This window comes from Vanessa atalanta, chromosome 22 (genome assembly GCF_905147765.1).
Source record: "Vanessa atalanta chromosome 22, ilVanAtal1.2, whole genome shotgun sequence".
Lineage (NCBI taxonomy): Eukaryota > Metazoa > Arthropoda > Insecta > Lepidoptera > Nymphalidae > Vanessa > Vanessa atalanta.
Genome location: NC_061892.1, coordinates 1848267 through 1871699, shown reverse-complemented (window position 1 = coordinate 1871699; position 23433 = coordinate 1848267). Strand labels below are relative to the sequence as shown.

Sequence of the window (23433 nt, the reverse complement as noted above, 5' to 3'; positions counted from 1 at the left end):
ACAAAACAATTCACACATCGACCTACTTTCATTCATGTTTAACTTGACCTTGAATCTCTTCAATGAATAATATCTTAGCTGTACCATATTGTACTTTCCATTATAAATATAATACATAATTTAAGAAGTTTTTTTTTTGAAAAAAGAATATCAATGTACTTTTTCCGTTAAAAAATTAGTAATTCAAATTTAGTACCAAAAAATTATACCCGATAACATTTTATAGGTAATATCTACACAACACCTACACATAAACATATAAAATATAATATTTCGATTCAATGAAAAATGTTACTAGCATTCACGACACTATTCCACACTATCATATTTCAATATATAGGTATATATAGTCACATTCCTCGTCAGCCAACTATCCTCCACTGCTGGACATAGGTACGTCCATCTAAGGTACGCTAAACTTCTTCACATTCTGCATTTAGTCGATTCACGCCACCTTTTTTACGTCCATCGATTCACCTACCGAACCGCGACCTACACACCATCACTCGCGAATATATTTATTTAAGTTCCAAATGTAAATGAATAAATATGAAACAATATCTGTCATCAAGATCATCAGCCAGTCACGTGGTTAGACAATAAGTTACTTTTATATGTAATAGGTAGGCGGACCGGCAACTGGGCCACCTGATGTTAAGTGGTCACCACCGCTCATAGACATTGGCGTTATAAATATTAACCTTCCCTTACTTCGCCAATGCGCCACCAACCTTTGAAACTAAGATGTAATATCCATTGTCATGTAGTTACACTGGCTCACTCACCCTTCAAACCGGAACACAACAATACCAAGTACTACTACTTGGCGGCAGAGCATCTGATGAGTGGGTACTATGTAACCAGACGGGCACAAAGCCCTACCATCAAGTAAAACTCTTATACACTTAGTAGTACCAATATGCCAATATCCAAATCTCACGTTAAAATATTGGGCCACCTTTATCTCTATCAATACCAATACATACTACAAATTAAAAAATAACTCTGTCTATCTGCCTGTTACTCCTTCACAGCCAAACTACAGAACCGAATTTTATGAAATTTTGGGATGAAGCGAGCTTGAACTCCTAAGACGGACATAGGACTTTTTATATCTAACCCTGTCGACCAACCCCTAAAATGCGGGCTAAGCCGCAGGCGACGACTAGTAATTCATATATATAAGATTTCGTGACACGTGTTCGTTTATAAAAACAAGTCATAATAAAATTATAACTCCATTATTTACATCTCATTACCTTACACTCAGCGATAGGTCAATAAATAATTTTATCGACTAGTGACGTAAATAGCTCTCTAATAATAAAATAATTCTATTATACGATAAAAATTGCTTACCAGTTACAAAAAAATTATAATAACGCCAATTATCGCCAAAGAATTTTGATGACGTCATCGAAAATTTTTTCAAACATCCGAATCTATAGAGGTATTCTGTAAGAAGGAACTCTATACTTTATATGATATTCAATATTGACTTATGGGATACATGTATCAAAAAGGCGTATCACCAAAAGTGAGTTATCAACGTTTCACGAGTGAGATACGAAGTGAGTTCTTACTTAATCGCACTGCTGTTATGGTCAAAACCACATGCCCAACAACGAAAATCCAAAACAAAAAAGAATACACATATACAAACTAATATTCGATAAGCGCCAGTTCAAGCACAAAATGAAGCACTAATATATATTACAAAGAAAATCTATATTATTAAATAAAATAAAAAAAAAATCAATGTGAAATAATAAGCATTTCGTAATTTTTTCGACTATTATAAAGCAGAAGAGTTGGTTTGTTTGTTTGATCGCGCTAATATCAGGAACAACGGGTCCAATTTGGAAAATACTTTCAGTGTTAATAAATAGGCCATCTATAGTGGACACGGTACGACTATTAGGACTACGCTGTATTAATAAAAATGTTGCAATAACAGGGAAAATTATTTACCTGTTGGTAGTTGCGTGCGCTGCATAAACGGATCGTTTCACAAAAGTATCAGAATTGTTCTCGTTCAAATGAAAAAAATAGTAATGAGTTTTAATGTATTAGATTTTAGTTGTAAAATTAATTATTACGACTTAATTATAGTTAACTACATAAGATTATAAGACCTTATTTTGTTATGTACTCTCACCTAACGTTCTGAAGTTCCACTCTTACTGATAATAGCGTACTTAAAACAGCTCCAAAAAAAAATTTGAAGAAAACTACATTTTCGTACATTTTTTTATATATTTATTCATACTTCTATTCCCTAGTTTTTAGTGATAACACTAAAGCTCGTCAAGGAGAAAAAGGTACTGAAATGTGTTGTCTTTGCCTGTTTATTTTTAGAAGATGACAAAAATATCTTTGGACGGCAATCTACTTTTTACGACTAAGCTGCATTATGATAAGCAATGAACCAAGAAATAAATATTATTCCAAAAAACCGAAGGCTAATTAAAATATATTTTACGGCTCGTTTTCGAAACTGATAACAATTAAATAATATATTGAAGAACCAAAAAAATATTTATACCTACACCGATTATTTTTCGCTTCAAACTTTAATTTCGAGGAATTCGACATTTAGTTTTTTACGTTAATCAATTAATGTTTTTTGAGGAAATAAAACCAACTCGCAATTCGATAGTCATTTACATATACATACATTTAAATTCGATAGGACAGTAATTATTTGGAGTCAATAACATCACGACTTGGTTAGCGTATCCTCTGTTTATTTGATTGACAAAACCATCCGTTCGACGATCGAGTCATCCAAATACGTAACAGATAATGATAATCGAGTATCCAATATGAATAGCCAATTAAAAATTTTAATAATGCAGGATAAAATTTCAGACTTTATATAAGGATATACTTTAACGAGAACTAATTAGTAAATATATCAACTTTTAATCGTGTTCCAATTGAAAACGATAATGAAAGCGAGAATACCAGAATTATGAAAAGGTCCCATTTGTTTAATCTTTACAACTTCATGAAAAATTCAATAATTATACCAAACTTAGTAGGAACTGTTGTGTTCCCGTTTGAAGAGTGAGCGAACCAGTGTAACTACAGGCACATTTAAGATCGGTGGCACATCGGCGATTTGAGGTATGATTAAAATTTCTTACTGCGTCAATGCCTATGAACAGGGTTACCACCATCTGCCACGTGACCTACACAGAGCCTGCCAACATTGAAGTAGGTCCACAATTGGGTTACAACCGAATGCGGGATTTTTCTTTTTAATTTGATAGAATATTATTTTCCAAAATGTCGGCTATTTTTCGTCTATTTAAAGTTAATCTTCTAAATACTCGATAGGACATAAATTAAGATACAAGGTACATTTGGCATTCGCTGAATAATTGATAACAACGTGATTCGATACAATGTCGTAACTAGCTTTTCGACTGTTAGAAGTGCACTTGTCCAAGGTCAATGCTATAAATTCAACGGCAACGCAACGTCTAATATGAAGACTGAATTTGCTTTCAATTGACTGGTCTGCTGCCTAGAGATCAAGAGGTCGAAGTAATAATTCTCGTATAGATATCAATGAACAAATTGATCATGCAGACGTATAAAAATCGTTAAAAGATAATTGTAAGAACTAGAAAGTTTTAATTTCTTTCAAATTAGGTAGTTTTTTTATAATAAGTAGGTAGACTAGCATATCGCCCCCCTAATGTACTTAACATTTACCACATTCACAATCATTGGCGCTGTAAGAATTATGAAAATCGAAAATCGCCAATACGACAACTTTTGGAACTAAGATATCCTTCGTGTCTATAGTTACACTAACCTATGAAAGGTTAGTGTAACTACAGACATGAAGGACTGGAAAACAATATGAGAAGGTGAAATAAATGAGGAGTTGATGGTATCTACCTAGGCGACTTGCACAAAACCTTACTTTTCCACTTAGTCTCGTTGTAAATACTTTTTCGTATTCAATTGGAAGACGATTAATTGTGAGAAACTCATCATATAAAATTAACCATCTGATGGTAAGTGGTCAACACTTCCCACAATAATTGACGCCGTAGGAACCATTCCTTAAAACGCCAATGCACCATCAACCATATGAACTAAGATGCTAAGATTATCCCTTATACCTGTAGTGACACTGGTTCACTCACCCTTCAAACCGGAACACTTACAATAACTCTTGAACGGGTAGTACCTACCCAGTCGGACTTGCACAAAGCCAAACCACAGAGTAATTTTTCATTAAAATTAAGAGAAAGTTAATTATTCTTACGAATACATGTATGTATATGTTAAATTATTAGAACAGGAAATTAATTAAGAAATCTGATTAGCAAATATAACAAAGTAATAAAGTACTTTCAATTTCGTACACTTTATAAGAATAAGTGAATTGATCAAGGAAGTTTCATTAATTTATGTTCAAATTTTAAGGTTGTTTATAAATCTAATTGCACTTAAGTAACTTTGTAACAATAGCTACTAATTTTCTAACTGGTTCTTCCCGGTAGGCATATTAGGAATCAATGGTGGTGAACTTTACAATGGGATCCTCTACATTACGAATCAATGATGGTGAACTTTACATTTAATATGAACCTGTAAAATAACTAATCAATTGTGCAGATAAAATAATATACACTGAATTTTAAATAACATTACTAATAGATAATAAAATTATATCTACAAATAATTGGTTATTAATTCTAAGTATAATCATTCATAAGAATTCTTCCCGTTCTCATTAGGAATGATCCTGTTCTCTCTACCTCGTCTTTAAAACAAGACAAAGACTACGTTAATCCTGTCAATGGGATATTCAGGTCATTTCCTGCAGACCTTGCGTAGTGATGGCAACCGGCCAATCCTCTATTAAGGGCCCGATTAAATTGGCGTGGACTTGTATAAATAGATCACGTGGCCTCTTTAGTTTAAATACTTAAGAATGTTTTACATGATTTCACCTTTTAATATTACTTTTAAAGATTTTTTTTTCCTTTTTTTTTTGAAATGTTCTCCACTTCTTAGATCGACTAGATATTCATCTAACAATGATCGCAGACACTGCAAGTGTTTGATTAGTCAAAGTATCCTGAGTCCACAGTACGACGTACGTCAATTTATTTATAGTAGTTTGTTTACGTTCGTATACTACACGTTAGACGGTTGGAGCGTCGTTCATCCGACTGATACGAATCTTTGTACAATTGTTGTTATTACTTGGTCTATTATTTAATAATTTATTTATTATTAATAAATATTAATTTTACAATAGTTTATAAAATATATATATTTTGATTATCATCTCTAATTCATTTATTGTCTAAGTTACATTCTTAATACTTATTATTATGATATTATCAAAATGTATTTCATACAACTATCAATGTGTTTATTTTCACATATATGTACGTTTATTATTTCGTTGATATTATAATTACTGTATGCTGAGACTAACTGTAAATAGTAGAGCATTCCTCAAGTCAATTTGGATTTTTTTTTTTATGTGATATTGTTTCTACTATTGATTAACCTACTTATATAAACAAATAAATACGTTTATTACTCAAGAAAATTATGCACACTCCTTTCACATCGATATTTTTTGTTTTTATTTCGTTTTCTTTTATTATTTATCGTATTACATTAGTTTCAATTTAATGTAAGTCTTGTTTTATTTACTATTATACATATAATTTAAAGAGCCGAGATGGCTCAGTGGTTAGAACGCGTGTATCTTAACCGATGATTTCGGGTTCAAACCACGGCACCACTGAATTTTCATGTGATTAATTTGTGTTTATAATTCATCTCGTGCTCGGCGGTGAAGGAAAACATCGTGAGGAAACCAGCATGTGTCTAATTTCAACGAGATTCTGCCACATGTGTATTCCGCCAACCCGCATTGGAGCAGCGTGGTGGAATATGCTCCAAACCTTCTCCTCAAAGGGAGAGGGGAGGCCTTTAGCCCAGCAGTGGGAAAATTTACAGGCTGCTAATGCTAAAAAAGAAACATATAATTTTACTTGAAAACTTTATTACATTTTTGTGTTTCAGAATGCAAAAAAAAATTATTTAGAGTGAGCAAATCTAAATCTGTATAACTGTACGACGAGTTAATAATTGCGATGTAAAGTTTTAGCAAACGAAACTTTTTTTTTTATAATAATTATACGTGGTACACTGTGTTGAGTTCCTATTAAATGAAATAAAAATAAATGTTTATAAAGATGATAAAAAACCGTGATAATGTATCCGTTGCTTTTCATGTACCTACTAGAATAAATAATTATGTAATTGTATTTAATTAACATAGTCGTACCTATAGCCCATTCCAACGCCAAGTTTCCGACTACGCTGTCAATAAATACTTCCTGTGACGGGATATTCATTTCTATAATAAAATTCCGAAGATATTTTTAACTTTACCGATTCGTTTTTTTTGTTAAAATACATTAATAAATATAAGATATTACTCCAAAGATTAAAGGTAGTAAAATATTGGAAAAGTAACTGCAAGTTTCTTGCCGGTTCTTCTCGGTAGAATGCACGTTCCGAACCGGCGATAGCTTAACGTTTATGTCAATACTTCTAAAGTTTGATCTATTCGCTCAAGTTGCCCGCTCCCAAGTTTAATAATCGCCGTGCTTTAACAAATATAATATAATTTATACTTTTTTACCGTCTCTACTCTTAGATAGTCTTCTCACGCACACTAAGATATCTTTGACGACCTCCGTGGTCGAGTAGTGTGTACACCGGTTTTCATGGGTACGCCACTCCGAGGTCCCGGGTTCGATTCCCGACCGAGTCGATGTAGATAAAGTTCATTAGTTTTCTATGTTGTCTTGGGTCTGGGTGTTTGTGGTACCGTCGTTACTTCTGATTTTCCATAACACAAGTGCTTTAGCTACTTACATTGGGAACAGAGTAATGTATCTGATATTGTCCAATATTTAAAAGAGAAAAAAATAATCTATGACCAAGCGTCACACATACGATACAATAATATTAAGTGGACGCCTTCGTGAGTGAACATATCAATACATGATAATGTAAATGATTCCATAATCGATTCAAATAACGAATACTTTTGGAAGGTTTTTGACATCGTCAACGTACAACAGTACACACGAGTGACTACAGATACACAATGACAAATAATACCCGCCAAAAAGTATTTAATATTCCTTGTATATAATTATCTTCTGTAGCGTTACTTCTATATTTTATATACTTTATCTTCTCTAGCATTACTTCTGTATTTTTATATACTTTTGTCCTCATGAAACTAGTACAAGCGCATAAATACGCGTTTCAAAGGCTTTGTAAATAAACATTTCCCAAGGGAATAATAGTTCTTTTGTGCATGTGCTCTGACGTACCCACTGAAATGAATTTCATGTTAGCGGTTCAAGACGATAATATTATTACGAATGAGAGATATACGCTATAGGTAAAATCATATCTAGTATCAATTCAACAGTTTATTCCAACAGAAAAAGGATCGATTGGTATCGGATTTTCGATCAAAAATTAAATTATCCATATACATAAGTAATGGATTGGTTAAAAGAAGATTAATCAAGTAGTATCTGTAGTCCATGATATAGCTGAGCTATAAGCAACCTCCTTCTTCGATTGAAATGGTATCAATTTATCTTGTCTCTTTCTTTCGAATGTCAAATCAATGATGACAGAAAGAGATGAATAATTGTTTCACTAACCCGCTAAACGTTTTAAAGTAAGGCCGTGCGTAATTACAAATATTATGTATATTAGATGAATGTAACAACAGCTGAGTATTTTTGTTCGAAATTCGATAATTAAATTATACAGCCTAGAACTAAAAATACCACAGATAAACAATTTATTTTTAGATTTCATACACTGAAATCCACAGAATTTCAATAACATTTCTATTTTTGTCGACAGATCGAGTAGATTGTGCTTTTATTATTTCCGCCTCCGAAAAATTAATACATCCTTTCTGGGTATAGATATAATCAATTACGCGAATATTTTAACTTTGATTATTAATAAATTAGCTTAATAATGCAATACAATAATATAATAATATACCTAGATGACAAAAAATTATGGAGTTAATATTCATTACATTTTAATTATTATTAATTGTATTTTGTTGTCATACATTAATTATATAGTCCTTCTTTGATTGTAATCTAAAATTATATTTTAAATGTGAAATTAAATATGACTGTTTCTCACGGCCTGTAACCACTGAACCGAATTTGATGAAATTTGCTATGAAACAAGAAAGAACATGGTGTATGCAAAAACGCGAACAAGGCCACGGGCGAATACTAGTACAATATAACCTGATCGAAAAAGAGTTGGCAACTATTGCGTTTTTTGGTCGTATCTGATTCGCCATTTCATTGTACAGTGATTTGATTTATACTATCTTGCGTATAATGAAATTGATCTTAGCGTCCTAAGGATCTAAAGGATAGGTTTTAAGGGGAAGCCAGTGTAACTACAGTGCTATATAAGGAATGGCTAATATCTCTTAAGGTGACTACTCTCGTGTTGTATACGTCTACTTTTGTAATTTGAATTTAAGATTTGGCAACAAAATTAAATTAATTCATATTATTCTATTCTATATTCTAGGTGGCCTCACATCAGTGACTATGGTAGTAATGAAAACTTCTATTATTCTTGCATTTCGAAAGTTCAATGAACAGTTTAATTATTAATAAAAATTTTAAATAATTACTATATACATCGTTGCTTAAACTATAAAACCTTGTAACTAAGAAATAGAAACATTCGAATGGAATTTTATATTATATTTTTTTCTAAGTTAAAACACAAACAACTCCTAGAGTACAACACTAAAATATGTAAGTGTGAGAAAAGAGAATACAAAAGAAAAGACGAAAAGTAGTGAATTGCTGTTAAATAGCTTTTTTTTTAATCTCTTAAACCAATCTCTTTGTAGAGTAAGCAATATTTTCGACAGATAACACATTACTAAACAAAGTATCGGTCATAGCAGCTGACTGTTGATACAGTTGTTCGTTATACATCCAGGGCAAGACTTCTCAAACATTGGGACCGTCTAGTTAAGGGAACATTGGGTTCCGCCCTTTAAAAGATAAAAACATAAATTTATGATTGTTTCAATTAATTTGACTATAATTTAATACTAAGCCGACTACGAGACAGTGACCCACTTCGGCTTCACAGAAGTCCAATTTTACTAAAAAAGAAATTGTCATGACATAAATATAATTTATACCCTATAGTACTCAGCAATAACGTAGCTTTCTACCAGATAAACGATATTTAGAATTGAATCATGGTTCCAGAGATTACCCCCCTACAAAAACAAACAAATTTTACCTCTATATAATATCAACAAAGATAAGAAATGTATATCATATATATATATATATATATATATATATATATATATATATATATATATATAAAAGTCGAACTAAACGGTTTGACAGCTCGTTTTTGGTGAGAGTCGCCAAAATTTGGAACGACCTGCCTGGGTCTATTTTTTCTGATGATTTGAACTCTGGAGCCTTTAAGTAGAGTGAACAGGTTTCTTTTGGATGGGCGTGTACCACATTCGTCTTCATCTACACTTTCCATCAGGTGATATGGAAGACAAACCCCTATTCCACTACAACGATAAAAAAAAAATATCGTGGGTATTATTTTACAAAGAAAAATTTAAAGAAACGAGTACTTAATATTTTTATACGACTCATAAAAGTTTGGGAAGTCGCGTTCTAGCGCGTACGTGCCTCGTGTTATAATCTTCTCCTTGGCCCTACCGTTTCGTTCCAGAAAATCATACAGCTTCATGAATTGTAACCGGTCTTAAGAAATTTGTATAATAAAACAACGAATACACTCTGTACCTTCTTTGTGTCCAAAGGATTTTATTTGGTGACAAATAAAAAAGAAACTAATATACCGGGTTTATGTAGAACACTTGAATAATTAAAACGCTAAGAGTAAAATAACCAAACCAATCGAATTTGATCTAAAAAAATAAACTATATTTTTATAAACTGTATTTTATTAACCAATTAATATATTGGTACTATCCACACCAACTTATAAATGACTTAGTGGTAAGAATTCGTGCAAGTCCCGCGCTGCCTAGGTACGCATAGTAAGTACCATCAGGTATTCTACCTACAAACAGCAATACTTAGTTTTGTTGTGTTCTGGTTTGAACGGCAATTGAGCAAGTCTAACCAAGCAGAGAGGCATCGTCTTAGCACCCGAGGTTGGTGGCGCATTGGCCAATGTAAGTAATGTTTTATACTTCTTACAGCGCTAATGTCTATGGGTAGTGGAGACCATTATCAATAGTAAAAGTATACCCACCCACGGAATACCAACGGAAAAAACCGATAGTCTTTATTGCACAACAATTAACAAAACATATAATATTAGAAGGTTAGAAGAGTGAATGATCCAGTGTAATCACAGGCACAAGGGACATAACATCTTAGTTCCCGAGGTTGGTGGCGCATAGGTGATGTAAGGAATGGTTAATGTTTCTTACAGCGCCTTTGTCTATGGGCGGTGGTGACCACTTACCATCAGGTGGCCCATATGCTCGTCCGCCAACAAATGCCATAAAAAATTAAAATACTTATGTTACGTTCGATGCAACAGACGGCTTTATAACTAAAGCAGAGAGAGATCTCAAGCTGACCTTCAAGCCATAACTCAAGCAAATGTTATATAATAAAAGTTAACGTGGTTATATGTATTTATGCAAGCCCGTCTGGGTACATCTGGGTAATACAAGTGTCAGATATTTTACCAAACAGCAATAGGTACTTAGTATTGTTGTATTCCAGTTTAAAGTATGTGTTAGCCTGTGTAACAAGGCACAAGGAACATAACATATTAGGACCCAAGGTTCGTGCATTTGTATTGACGATTTAAGCAATGGCTAAATATATAATAGAACATATATTTTTTATAAACTATGCACGTCAACGTTACAAATTTGAAGCGTCAATGGCGCAATGGTTTAAAGGCCGTCTAGCGAAGTCGCACTGTAAAAAAATCGCAGGATCCTGTTCCCTTGGATTAACATCTTCCTCACTCTTAACACAAGCGATAAGCTTAAAAGGAGACAAATAGGACTATCAGTAATTGGTTAATTAATTTGGAGCATTGCCAGTATTCTTTTTAAATGGCAAGAGCCTCGACCAACACCTTAAGAGGCTCTCGTTAGGCAGCTGGGTCAAGGGCCTGATGCAGAAGGCAGTACTCCTCGGCCCGGCGCGTATTATGAGGAAGTTCCTTTCTCTGGGTCCCTGACCACCGGTGGCTTGGACCCTGTTCCGCCACTGGTTGGCCTCTGTATTTTTTATTTAAATATGTATTATACATGATTGAGAATAAATAAAGATAATATAAAAATAATGAAATATTATGTCACATTGAACAATTATAGTTATCGCATTCGCTTAGCTCGATTACGTATTCGATCCGTTAAATATCTGAAACGATTGGTTATGTTTACACAAGTGCTTGGACAATGTTAATGATAATGGAAGAATTCACGATCACATCCTGCGTTACAATCGTTATTTGTATTACAACATATGACTTCTATTTACTGACACATTGAGACATGTTAAACAACTAAAATATGTTACATAAACGGGCCTTTTTTCCCCTATGGCAGTTACTCAGTTGATAGAGACGTGAGCATTGTATCTGAATAAACATTGTACTCTCAAACAATAAAATATTAACTTTAAAGGTCCTTAGCCTTAACTTTGACACATTTTTTTTAAATTATTGTTAAGTTTCATTAAAATTCATTGAGTAGTTTTTGCACGAAAGTAATAACAAACATTCATATAAACTTTGCCTTTATAATATTAGTAAGGATTAAGTAAGAGTAACCGGCCAAGTGCGAGTCGGACTCTCGCACGAGGGGCACGAAACCCCATTATCTATAAAAACGACAAAAAACCTTATGTCTTTTGTATGGCCCCTTAAATGTTTATTTTATTCTGCCTTTAGTATTTCTTGTTAGAACGGCAACAGAAATACATCATCACCTGTGAAAATTCCAACTGTCTAACTATCACGGTTCATAAGATACAGCCTGGTGACAGACTGACAGCGGAGTCTTCGTAATAGAGTCCGTTTTAATATTTGGGTACGGAACCCCTAAAAACGGACGCACCAACTATCGTCATTATTAGTAGCACTGTCACTTTACGAACTGCTACTTATAATTCCTCGAACCTAATACATTTCTAATATCCCAAAACCTTGGGATTAGCAACCTCCCAAACATACGAGATTGTCAGTCATGTGTAAAATACTATAACCGTATCAAACGGATAGGCGAGACCGGTGATTAGTTTTCTCCATGGTTAGCTGCTTGAGCCAATTCTTCGTTACCCAACATCCTACATGGCGCAACAGAACGGAACAATTTTTTATGCTAACAATGATTTTCAAGTGAAACTACATATTTGCGAGGAAGCCACTTCAGTTCGACTATGTGATGAAATTCAATTTGCCAATCGTTTTAATAAATATACTGCTTTAAATAATTAGCGTGATCGTTATGTAGAATTAATTATTCAACAAAAATAGATATTAATTCAATTTATAAACAGTAAAAATGGATTTGAAATGCGCTCAGTTCCAATATGTCAATACAACCTGTATTACAAGCAAAACCGTCGTCCGACGTTTTCTGCCGTATACGTATTACGTATTATACAATTATTATTTTTCTGAAACGCTCTTTATTTTATGGTATTAATTTAATATTTATTGTTTTAGTAGTTAGGATAAAACTGAAGAGTTTCAAAAAATATTTCAGTATTAAATAGTCCATTTATCGAGATGTCTATTGGTAATAAACCTTTACGCTATGAAAGATATCTATATGATAGCGAAATCACGTGTGACTGAATCTGTAATATAGCCCAGAGAGGTCGGGACATGCAGCTCGTTTATTAATATGACATTTTTTACATAGACCAAGACCAAGATACCCGCGCGAAGTTTATAGAACACAAACTTCCAACCCCCGATTTACGCCATACGATGGAGTTCCGTAAAATCCGTCCTTAGCGGATGTCTACACTCTATAAGGAGCCTACCTCCCAAATTTTAAGTTTGTAGGTGTTATAGTTTCTGAGATTTCGTGATGACTAAGTGAGTGGTATTTCGCTTTTATGTATTGTAAGTATAGACATATATATACATAGATTTTTCTACTTACAGTATTACGTACGTACGTCATACGTACTCACCGCAGATATTCCTAGCGTAACATAGAAGTTTCATTTACATTATTTCGTTTATAATTTCAGAATATACTACGCAAAACTTCTGCAAATTGCACGTAGGAGAATAATAAAATATAAACTCTTTGAAGGTTTATGTTTTTATGACCAAGTAAGTTAGTAAGTTAATTACTAACTTCAGATGTAATTATGAAGTCATATAATAGTCAAATTAATATCATCCAAATTTCAACAGGTCAACGATGTATGGAGAGTAACGGTATACTGATGTGAAAAACGGAGGTAACATTTTAACTCAGTTTGCTATTGTACTCTTAACACGACCGTTTCACATATTCAATAACTCTTTGAAAATAAGATATTTATAATAATTACTTACTTTACTAAAACGTTCAACGTTTACTTGGACGTGGGATATTGTGCAAGCCAAACAGCAATACCTAGTATCGTTGGGTTCTAGTTTAAAAGGTGAGTGACCCATTATAACTACAGGCACAAGGAAGATAGCATTAACATTGGCGCAATGGCTATGTAGAGAGTGGTTAAAATTTCTTAGTGATGAAAAGTGATGACCACTTACCCGTCTATATGTCGCGGCCCATTACCCGTCTGCTTATTTATTTCATAAAATGAAATTAAAAAAAAAAAACCAATCTTTTGGTAATAAGGCAACAATCTCTATATTTTGTAATACATTGCAAACTGGTTGTAAATATCAAGAAACCGCCCTTTAGTAGCACAGTTGATGCATTTACAGAAACAATGAGAGGCGTCAGTGTGGCTAGCGTAAGAGTTGATTTACATTAGGTCGGCTCGATATGTCACCGGGCGAATGTCGACCGTACGATATTCGATGATCATACCATTGTATCGTTTTAAAAAATTTAGGAAGGAAGAATAGCAAACAATCTCAACTGAGGGCGAATTCTACTTATTTCTATCCAATATATAATATTCTATTCCGATTCAACTTTGACGGAACCACAACTGGATCGTTGTGTTAGTAAAACAGAACGGCAACGAAATAATTTCGATTCGATTGCGATAAAATTATAATTTGTAAATTTCGACAAATCTATTAGAATTGTCGCCCCGATGACAAGTTACCTTTGTCTATGGACATTGACACTGCAAGTGATATAAATCTTTCCATAATACTATAACTACCCTGAGGTACCATGATATACATGTTATGTTCCACACTAGCTCTTTATACAACACTATCATTATACTTAACAACATTATACTTAACCACTTATATCCACCTTAATTTAATCCTATCTCTCTTAATCTATCTTAATTTAATTATATCCTAAAGTTCCGATAACAGCTTCGTCGACGTTCAAAACATTATTTCGCAAATCCAAGCTCTCGACCAATCATATCCGCCAATTCGATGTCAAGTATAGTTAATATGGATTTGTCCTTTTGTGGTTGGAAAAGGCTATACAAACGATTCAGTGGCGATTGGTCAGTCTCATACGAATTGTGGTCAAGCGATTGACGAACAACGCAAAAAAAATAATATAAATATAATATATGAATTAATTGATCATTATCCACGCAGTGGGACTGCACAATTTTTATTATATAAGGCTCTTCACAATGTAGATGAGATAGGTGCCATAAAATATACCCTAGCCGACAGTGAAATCGTCGCGAATGAAATGACGTAGCGAAGTTTAATCGGATCCCATAAATGTGAATGGGCGCTATTGAAATACATACGCCAATATACATACGAACATATATCGTCCCGACAAATGTATCCGACTTATTATGATTCTACACATACGATGCACCCGTTTTTGAATGACTAAATTAATAAGATTTATTAAATACTAGTAGTCGTCGCGGCTTCGTTCGCGTTTTAAAGGGTTGGTAAGACCGTTTTATGCCTTCTCGCCTAAAAAGGTTCCTTTCTAGGAAATGAAGCTCACTTCAGTGATTTGACCGTAGAAGAGCATAAGACACACAAACAGACAGAGTTACTTTTGTATTTATAATATTAAGTACAGATTACTTATATTATGTTCATAAGCAAACCAATATCTTGTTATTAATTATTAAAGTTTCTACTAAGTGGAGTACATTAATATATCTTGTAAATATAACACCATCACGTTGCCACCTCTGGTTACTGACTAGCTCTGATAATATGATATAAATCTCATAACAGAACGTTCATCCACTTCATATATTTCTTTACATGAGATTATTTTGGCACATACAGGTTTTCTCGCAAATTTTCCCTGGTCGTTGACTACGAGGTGATTTATAAACAAAATGGAAGCACTATAAAAACAGAGGTCGTTGCCCGGAATTGAACCAGAGTTTATATTATTATTAGTTTAGATATTACTTGTATATGTATAGTAAATTAAAACTATGTAATATTATATACTAAAGCACAAATCAAACCTTAGCAAACATTGAAAATAAAACATTGTCACCTTACTCTTCTCCGTATTAAATAGAAATCCTCACAGTCAGTTACATATATCGACATATATATGTGCTTGCTAAAATAATAAACCCCCCTTTTTGGTTGTTCGAGTAAAAATAAATAAAATCGCCGATACAAACGAAAGTACCAGGATATCATAAGCATGTCGCTGTTACGCTAAATCGAAACAGACACGTGTGAAAGTTTTAATAAGTGTACTCGTAGTAAATACATTTTATTATGACTAAAAATATATATTCATAACGTCCTTTGCCAAAATAGAATATAATATTATATTACGAAGTTGACCTTTTGATTTTTCCAATCAACGTTTTCTTGTATTGAACGAAATGGAATTACGTACCTTTGACCTCGCTATAGTGAAGTGTTAGTGAGTCGAATTGCATTATTACCGGCAAACCATAACGGAGCGTTGAACTGTAGGGTAACCATTTTATTTATGTACAATAATAGTCTTTATAAGGTAATTACGGTTATTTCATTTTAAGTTTGAAATTTGCTCTAGGGAGAAAATTTGTTAATAACCTTACACGGGCAAAATCGAACCTGCGACTGATATATTGATATTATATAAACCATTATGGTATTTTATGTAATGATGTTTTCCATTTATGTTATAAAATATGATCCTCGTCAATTAAAAAATATAACAACATTTTTTATATTATTCATGAATACTTAAACATTGCTAATATCTCGCAGAATAAATTTGGATGTTAGCGAAGTCAACTATATATAGCCTCGCCAATTTCCGTCAGGGTCGGATTGCAATAGTGAGCGAATAGCGTTTTTGTACTATAATTTCCACTTGCTTTTTGCAATTGGCACTTGGTTATTCTTCGCCTTGAATGACTGCTATGGCTGAAACCGTAAAGACATCACTGTGCACATTCTTTAATACCAAGCAATTTTATAAATGTCGTGTTACTAAATTTAAACCGTAGTTTATGGATACAAAAACATGAGCAAAATGCCGAGTTGTTAACTATTGACAAAATTATATGTGTACGTCTCGGGACGCCCGACAGAAGTGATAACTTAAAAAAGACGTATGTCCGAAATACGGCTAGCTCTGTGGGTTAGAGTAAGAGAAGAGGAGTCTGCGTACCACTGTCGTATGCGTAAGAGTCGACAGACTGACGCCGTAACGCATTACGTAACGAAGCAGTTTACCCTCCCATAATAATTTATCACTTCATCAAGTTTTACAGTAGTTCCATATGATGTGTAATATCTAGCATCTCACATCACCTTGGTAATAAGCAATATTAACATTATATCCTCCTGTAAAATAAGTTGATATCATATGGATGTCAAATGTAGCACCGCGAGCGCTCATCGGTCAAATCAAACAGCGTGCGCTTCCCCGGGGATATGTTACACGCTTCCGTCCCTTACACACTTCTTCCGATATGAAAGATTTTACATATAAAAAAATGTCCGTAGTGTATCATATTGTGCAGTCACCCTACCTGTACTTGACAAGCTGCCAACGGTCTGTATTGTTTTAGTTACGTCATTTGTTTATCGTAGCCTGTTTGCGACCCATTCATTTAGCAATTTGAGAGCAGGTTTTCGGTCTCTTCCGTTTAAGGATCTTGTTTTTACTTTTAGAATTTTATATCCTCCAGCTCGCTTCAATTGAGATATATTTTTAATACATAACAGGCGGGATGAACGTATATATAATACTCATTCTTTATACTGACATGACACCAACAATCATGGGATCTAAGATCGTATGACCTTTGACCTTGACGTATTATTTCACTCACACTTCAAATATTACAAAGTATTGATATTTGCCGTTGGTATAACTAATGCGTCGGTCGTTAAAATGCCAATATACGAACATTTTTAACAAAGAAGAACACATCTCAAAGGGTTCATTTACTCAACTATCTTAAATACATTTAAAGCAGTTCCCTTTTCACCGTGACAATAAAAATTGACAATCACTTTACATCGCGCTACAGAATCGAAATATTCTTTATAGAAATTTATAACGTAAGTTCAACCGAGAAAAATCGGCAAAAAGCTCGGATAGAATCTCTGGATCTGTCGCCATATATGCAGCGGCTAGATCAACGAAGCAGTCACAAAAAATATTATCAATCTATTAACCAATCCAAGCAACTTAAACGATTAAGAAATGACGTACCAATTAACATAGATTCCGATGAATTTCGATTCGATTATCATATAAGTGCATTAATAAAAGCACTTTATCAAATGTGTTCGTACGCGTTATCTTGATACAACAAGCTCTTCAAACTTCGTCCCGCAGCCGCCCTTATAACAAGACGGCTTAGAAAACGTTGTAAACAGTAGCACGTATCAGCCTCATTAAATAAATTATTCATATACCGGTATTTGTCTGGCTCAAGACTATTAAGATACGTTAACTTTATCGCACAACATTTTATTAAAACAATTTACTCTTTTATCTGGCGTGTATTTATTTTTGTCCTCGTTGTTATTTCGGTTGCCATAGAAATGGAAGTCGTCTTGTCCTAATTAGTATTTAAGTACGAATGTGAACTTGCATGTCTTAACTATTGAACTGATTATTGTGAAATTTTGCTACCTATATAGTCATATAGCCACAGATCCCGAGTTTTTGTGTTCAAATCCCAGATAGATTCCATAAAAAGTTATTGGATTTTTCTCATTATCAGCCCGGATGTTAGAACTATGCCAAACCGTGCCGCGGAAAACACGTAAATACGTTCGTCCTACAAGGGTGGGAAGCGAGACCAAGTTTCTAATTATAGACCTATATCAGTTCTGTCATCCCTTTCCAAAATATTAGAAAAACTACTAAATAACAGACTAATTAATTTTCTAGAACACAACAAAATTTTATCTGCCTCACAGTTTGGTTTTAGGTCTGGGAAAAGTACTGAAGACGCAGTCATCAAATTAACGAATTATGTTACTTCTCAGGTAGATAGAAAACAAAAGTGTTTAGGTATATTCCTTGACCTAGCCAAGGCGTTTGATACCGTCTCAATTCCCATTCTTGTGAACAAGTTGGAATGCCTCGGTATTCGTGGCAAACCGCTCCTGATATTTAAGGACTTTTTGGTTAATCGTTCACAACAAGTAAAAATTGGTGATCACGTCAGTTCTCAGGCACCTGTCATTTGTGGCGTCCCTCAGGGCAGTATTCTTGGCCCAACTCTCTTTTTGATCTATATTAATGACCTATGTGAACAAATTTTAAGAAATGGTAAAATTTTTACCTACGCGGATGATACTGCGCTTGTATTCCACGGAGAGACTTGGGACAAAGTACGGTATTATGCTCAATTAGGACTCCACAGAGTCAATCAATGGCTTAGTGTAAACCTGTTGACATTGAATCTCTCCAAAACCTCATTTATTCAGTTTTCTGTGGCCAAAACAAAACCAGATAACATTAGTCTTAAGGTTCACACATGTAACTACCCCAGTGATTCTCTTGCTTCCTGTTCATGCTTTGAGATAGCTAAATGTACGACCGTCAAATATCTAGGAGTTATTTTGGACGAAAAACTCAGCTGGCGCTCTCATATAGACATCACAACTACGCGCACCAGAAAACTTATTTGGGTTTTCAAGAAGTTGAGGCACGTTGCTGATTTAGATCTTCTGCGCACAATATATTACGCACTAGTTCAGTCAGTCATTGGATATTGTATAAAAGCTTGGGGTGGTGCTTGTAAAACCTTTATATTAGACTTGGAAAGAGCGCATAGATCTATCTTAAAAGTCATGACCTCTAGCCCATATAGATTTTCTACAACTAAGTTGTATGAAAAATGTCAACTCCTAACGGTTAGGCAACTATACGTCTATCAATTAGTTATCCAACAACATAGAATAACCCCCTATCATGCCGATGAATACAGTAAACAACGTGTCATTAAAAACGTATGTCCACCTGTTATATGTCGAACAGCTTCAGCCAAACGACAACATGATTATAAAGCAGTTTATTTGTATAACAAAATAAATAAAATAAAAAATATCCATCCCTTATGTAATCGTGAAGCTAAAGTATATATTAAAAATTGGCTACTAGGACTAGATTATGAACAAACTGAGCTGTTGTTGCTATAATATTTTGTGAAACAATTTACACATACACATACACACACACACACATACACACACACACACACACAGACACATACACATACACACACATACACACTCTACTATAGTGTACAGTAAGAAATAGTTATTTATCATTTATTTTTATTTACATAGAACGATATGACACTAAAATATGAGAGAGGACACTGATTTCTGTAATACAGGTCTTTGAGCCTAGCTCAGAAATCAGGGACTTTATTATACTTTGTAACTTTTTATGTGAATAAAGATTATTTATTATTATTATTATTATTATTATTATCTGTATTCTCATATCGGATTAGCCCTCCCATCGTATTATGAGGATGAGGGAATGGAGAGATCACCTGTTGTGCCTATAATATGTCCTGCATAGTTGGGTCCTTTAAGGTCGAAATCGGTCATGACATCATCAGAGGTATAGATAAAGACTAACGAAACAAATTGGACGTGTGAAACTCATTGCGATTAAAAGTAACTAAAACAAAGTTAAGTCCAACAAATGCATGCTTCTCGTCCGTTGTTCTTTATAAAAACCGAGAGGGAAGCACTCGATTAAAAATATACAAGTCAGTTTAAAGTATGGGGACTGTATGGAATTTGTCAAAAGGAGCTCATCCACTTAACTCCAACAACTCAATAGTATACACAATATCACCTGAAATACATTATATAATAATAGTGAAAACAAAAAGGGCGAAAAAAAACTAGTTTTGAATGTTTATTATTATAAGGAATTTATAGTTATCTAGACACGCGGTAGCGTGTCAGCCAAGTTCTAGTAACAGAACTGGCGTGCAGCACCGTGTGTAATATTACACGAACCATTTGGAGCCACTTTTGACCTCCTCATAACTCAAAAACTATTTGACATAAATGTGTCAAATTTGGCTCATATATTGAGACTCGCGAGATACATATGTGTTCTAAATTTCATAAACGCATCTCAAATGGTTATTTAGATATTAACGTCTAAAAATCGTCATTTTTATCACTGACTGACCTATAGATCAAAACTATAACCTACTTCCAGGTGACCTAGAAAGTTGAAATTTGGCATGCAGGTAGATAATTAGGCCAATATAAAGGGAAAAATCTGAAACTGGTAATTTTTTATCATTTTATTATAATTTTTCATTTTATTGGGTCTATAGGAACACTTATATACTTAGTTCCTGTAATAACTGTAATGTAATAATAAAAAAAATGATGTAAGAACCAGCAATCAAAACTTATAACAGCCGGTCTTAATGTAGATTTTAAGGTCTTCACGTGAATATATAACAAGTTGAATATCACCCTTAAGTTTTTTAAATCCAAATATGTCCGTTTTATTAATTATTAGTATAGCCGACTTTGGTATTTATTACGTTATTAACTAGCATTTAGCGCACATCAATGGTGCAAAATCTATATATATACTTTAAAAAAAATAATAATAGGCATTTCGGTACACGGCGCACGACGTGACGCCGAAGCAGCGGGATAAAAGCGTTGCGATTAAACCTTAACGCGGACGTGTCTGAGCGAGTGGCAACCGCGCTCATAAGAATTATTTCAATGCCTTCCGATGGAAGCTGCCTAGTCTATTCGACTGCATATTTTTTGTTTGAGTTTACTAGTATACAACAATAAAATAGGTTTCGTGAGACTGTAGTAGAGTATGTATATCGTAACAGGAATGATTTAAGTTTGTACTCTAGCGCTACAAACGGGGTTCCTTATTGCTTGGAAGAACAGTATCGAGCGAGCATGCTGATGTCAGCAAAAGGACTGGTGAATGGGTCCAATGGAAAAATAGAGAAAGTACATTGAGGACGTCGACAACAGCAATAGCGCACGTAAAATAACAATTCAATTTAAACATAATTTAATTTGCGAACTAGAAGCCAAACCAAGTTACAGATATTAAGTAATGTACATATATGTTCAAAGGAAACAATTCTCTATTTGCTTAGCATATTCTACTACTATACACAAATCACAAGATAGATGGAGTACATCTTATCAATTTAGGTCCAAGTCAAATCAAGACACAAGAGAGCTCTATTGTAGAGTACAACTGTCTGCGCACATTATACTACCCCTACTTGGGCAAATTAAGTATAAACAGAAAACGCGTAAAAAAGATCCGGACAGTGAATGGGCAACAATATATTACCCCAAGTTATAAGAATAAATTATATTTTATGTAGTTATAAATACATTTCAGAAAGGACTATTTAACTTGGCACAAATTTAGATCTCACTTCTTTTATCGTTGAAGACAACAACCAAGGTATATATCATAATATTTAACTTGGCTCTCATTTTTACATTTATGTTTTTGATGGGATAAATATAATTACAAACGATTCAATGGATTGGATTATGTGACAAACAGATAGACAAAGGTACATTTATTATTTGTTCGATTTTATGTATAAATATTTTACTAAATATTCTTAAGCTATATCACGAATATTCTGAAATAATACTTCTCAGACTTAACTGACTAGAAGTTTAATTTTTAACATTCATTTAAAAATTTTTAAACACGAAAAGGATTTGTTCAATTCCCTGTAAAAGGAATATTTTAAAAACAACGAACCTATTACAAATTACGTCAAATACTTTTAATAAAAAAAAAAAAATTTATAATGACAAGAATGCTAGCAGCATTTCGACATTGAATCACAAAACGTCGACTTAAAGTTTATATTACTCTATAAATATTTAAGTACAACAATATACCCAAATCAATTGATCGATGTAAATTCCAATCGTCTATTCAAAACAGTAAAACATTCCGACTATCCTATACAAATGCACACAGCCTCCTGAAACAAAACAACGCACAGACCAATGCATCAACACAAAAGGTTTGCTGTTCATTCGGCTTTCATCGTTCACGAAATGCTATACAAATTTTAGACTTTATTTCTAGGATTTAAGACTCACTTGTACTGTATTTTAAGTTTCCCCTCTGATTTTCTGATGTTTTAAAGTGTATGGAACACTCCCATATGTTTTGTTGTACTGCTTTTGGTATGTAATGGGGGGAGGTTGTTTAATATCAAGTTCAATAACCTTGAAATGAGACATATAAAAGCATTGCGAGTTGTTTGAAATTCGGGTAAAAATAATATATCAGGCTTGGATTTTATAAAACAAAACAAAAGCCATTTATAATCCGATATATCCGAACCGATACGACTTGGGAACCTTCAAGAAAAGAGCGTACTTATTCCTTAAAGGCCAGCAACGCACCTTCGGTTTGCAGGTTCTTGCAGATGTCCATGGGGGGTGGTAATCATTCACCATCAGGTGAATCTCCTGTCCGTTTGCATTTTTATAGGGGATAACAAAAAAAAAAACTCAAGGTTTGAGTTTAAGCAAAGCTCATCATAAAAAACACTACAATTGATAATACGATATATATTTCAAGACAATCGTCTTTCCATTGGACACAAACCCAATTAGTAGTATTAGTAGTTAATGTTTACTAAACAATAGACAATTATATAAAAAAAATACACATTCATATCATAAAACAAACATCTA

At 33.6% G+C, this 23433-nt stretch overlaps 1 protein-coding gene across 3 annotated transcripts in view; it reads right to left on the bottom strand.

The window, feature by feature from the left end:
* LOC125072548 overlaps nucleotides 1–23433 on the bottom strand; it is a 201507-nt gene that overhangs the window by 135103 nt on the left and 42971 nt on the right. The gene's annotated exons all lie outside the window — the stretch shown is intronic.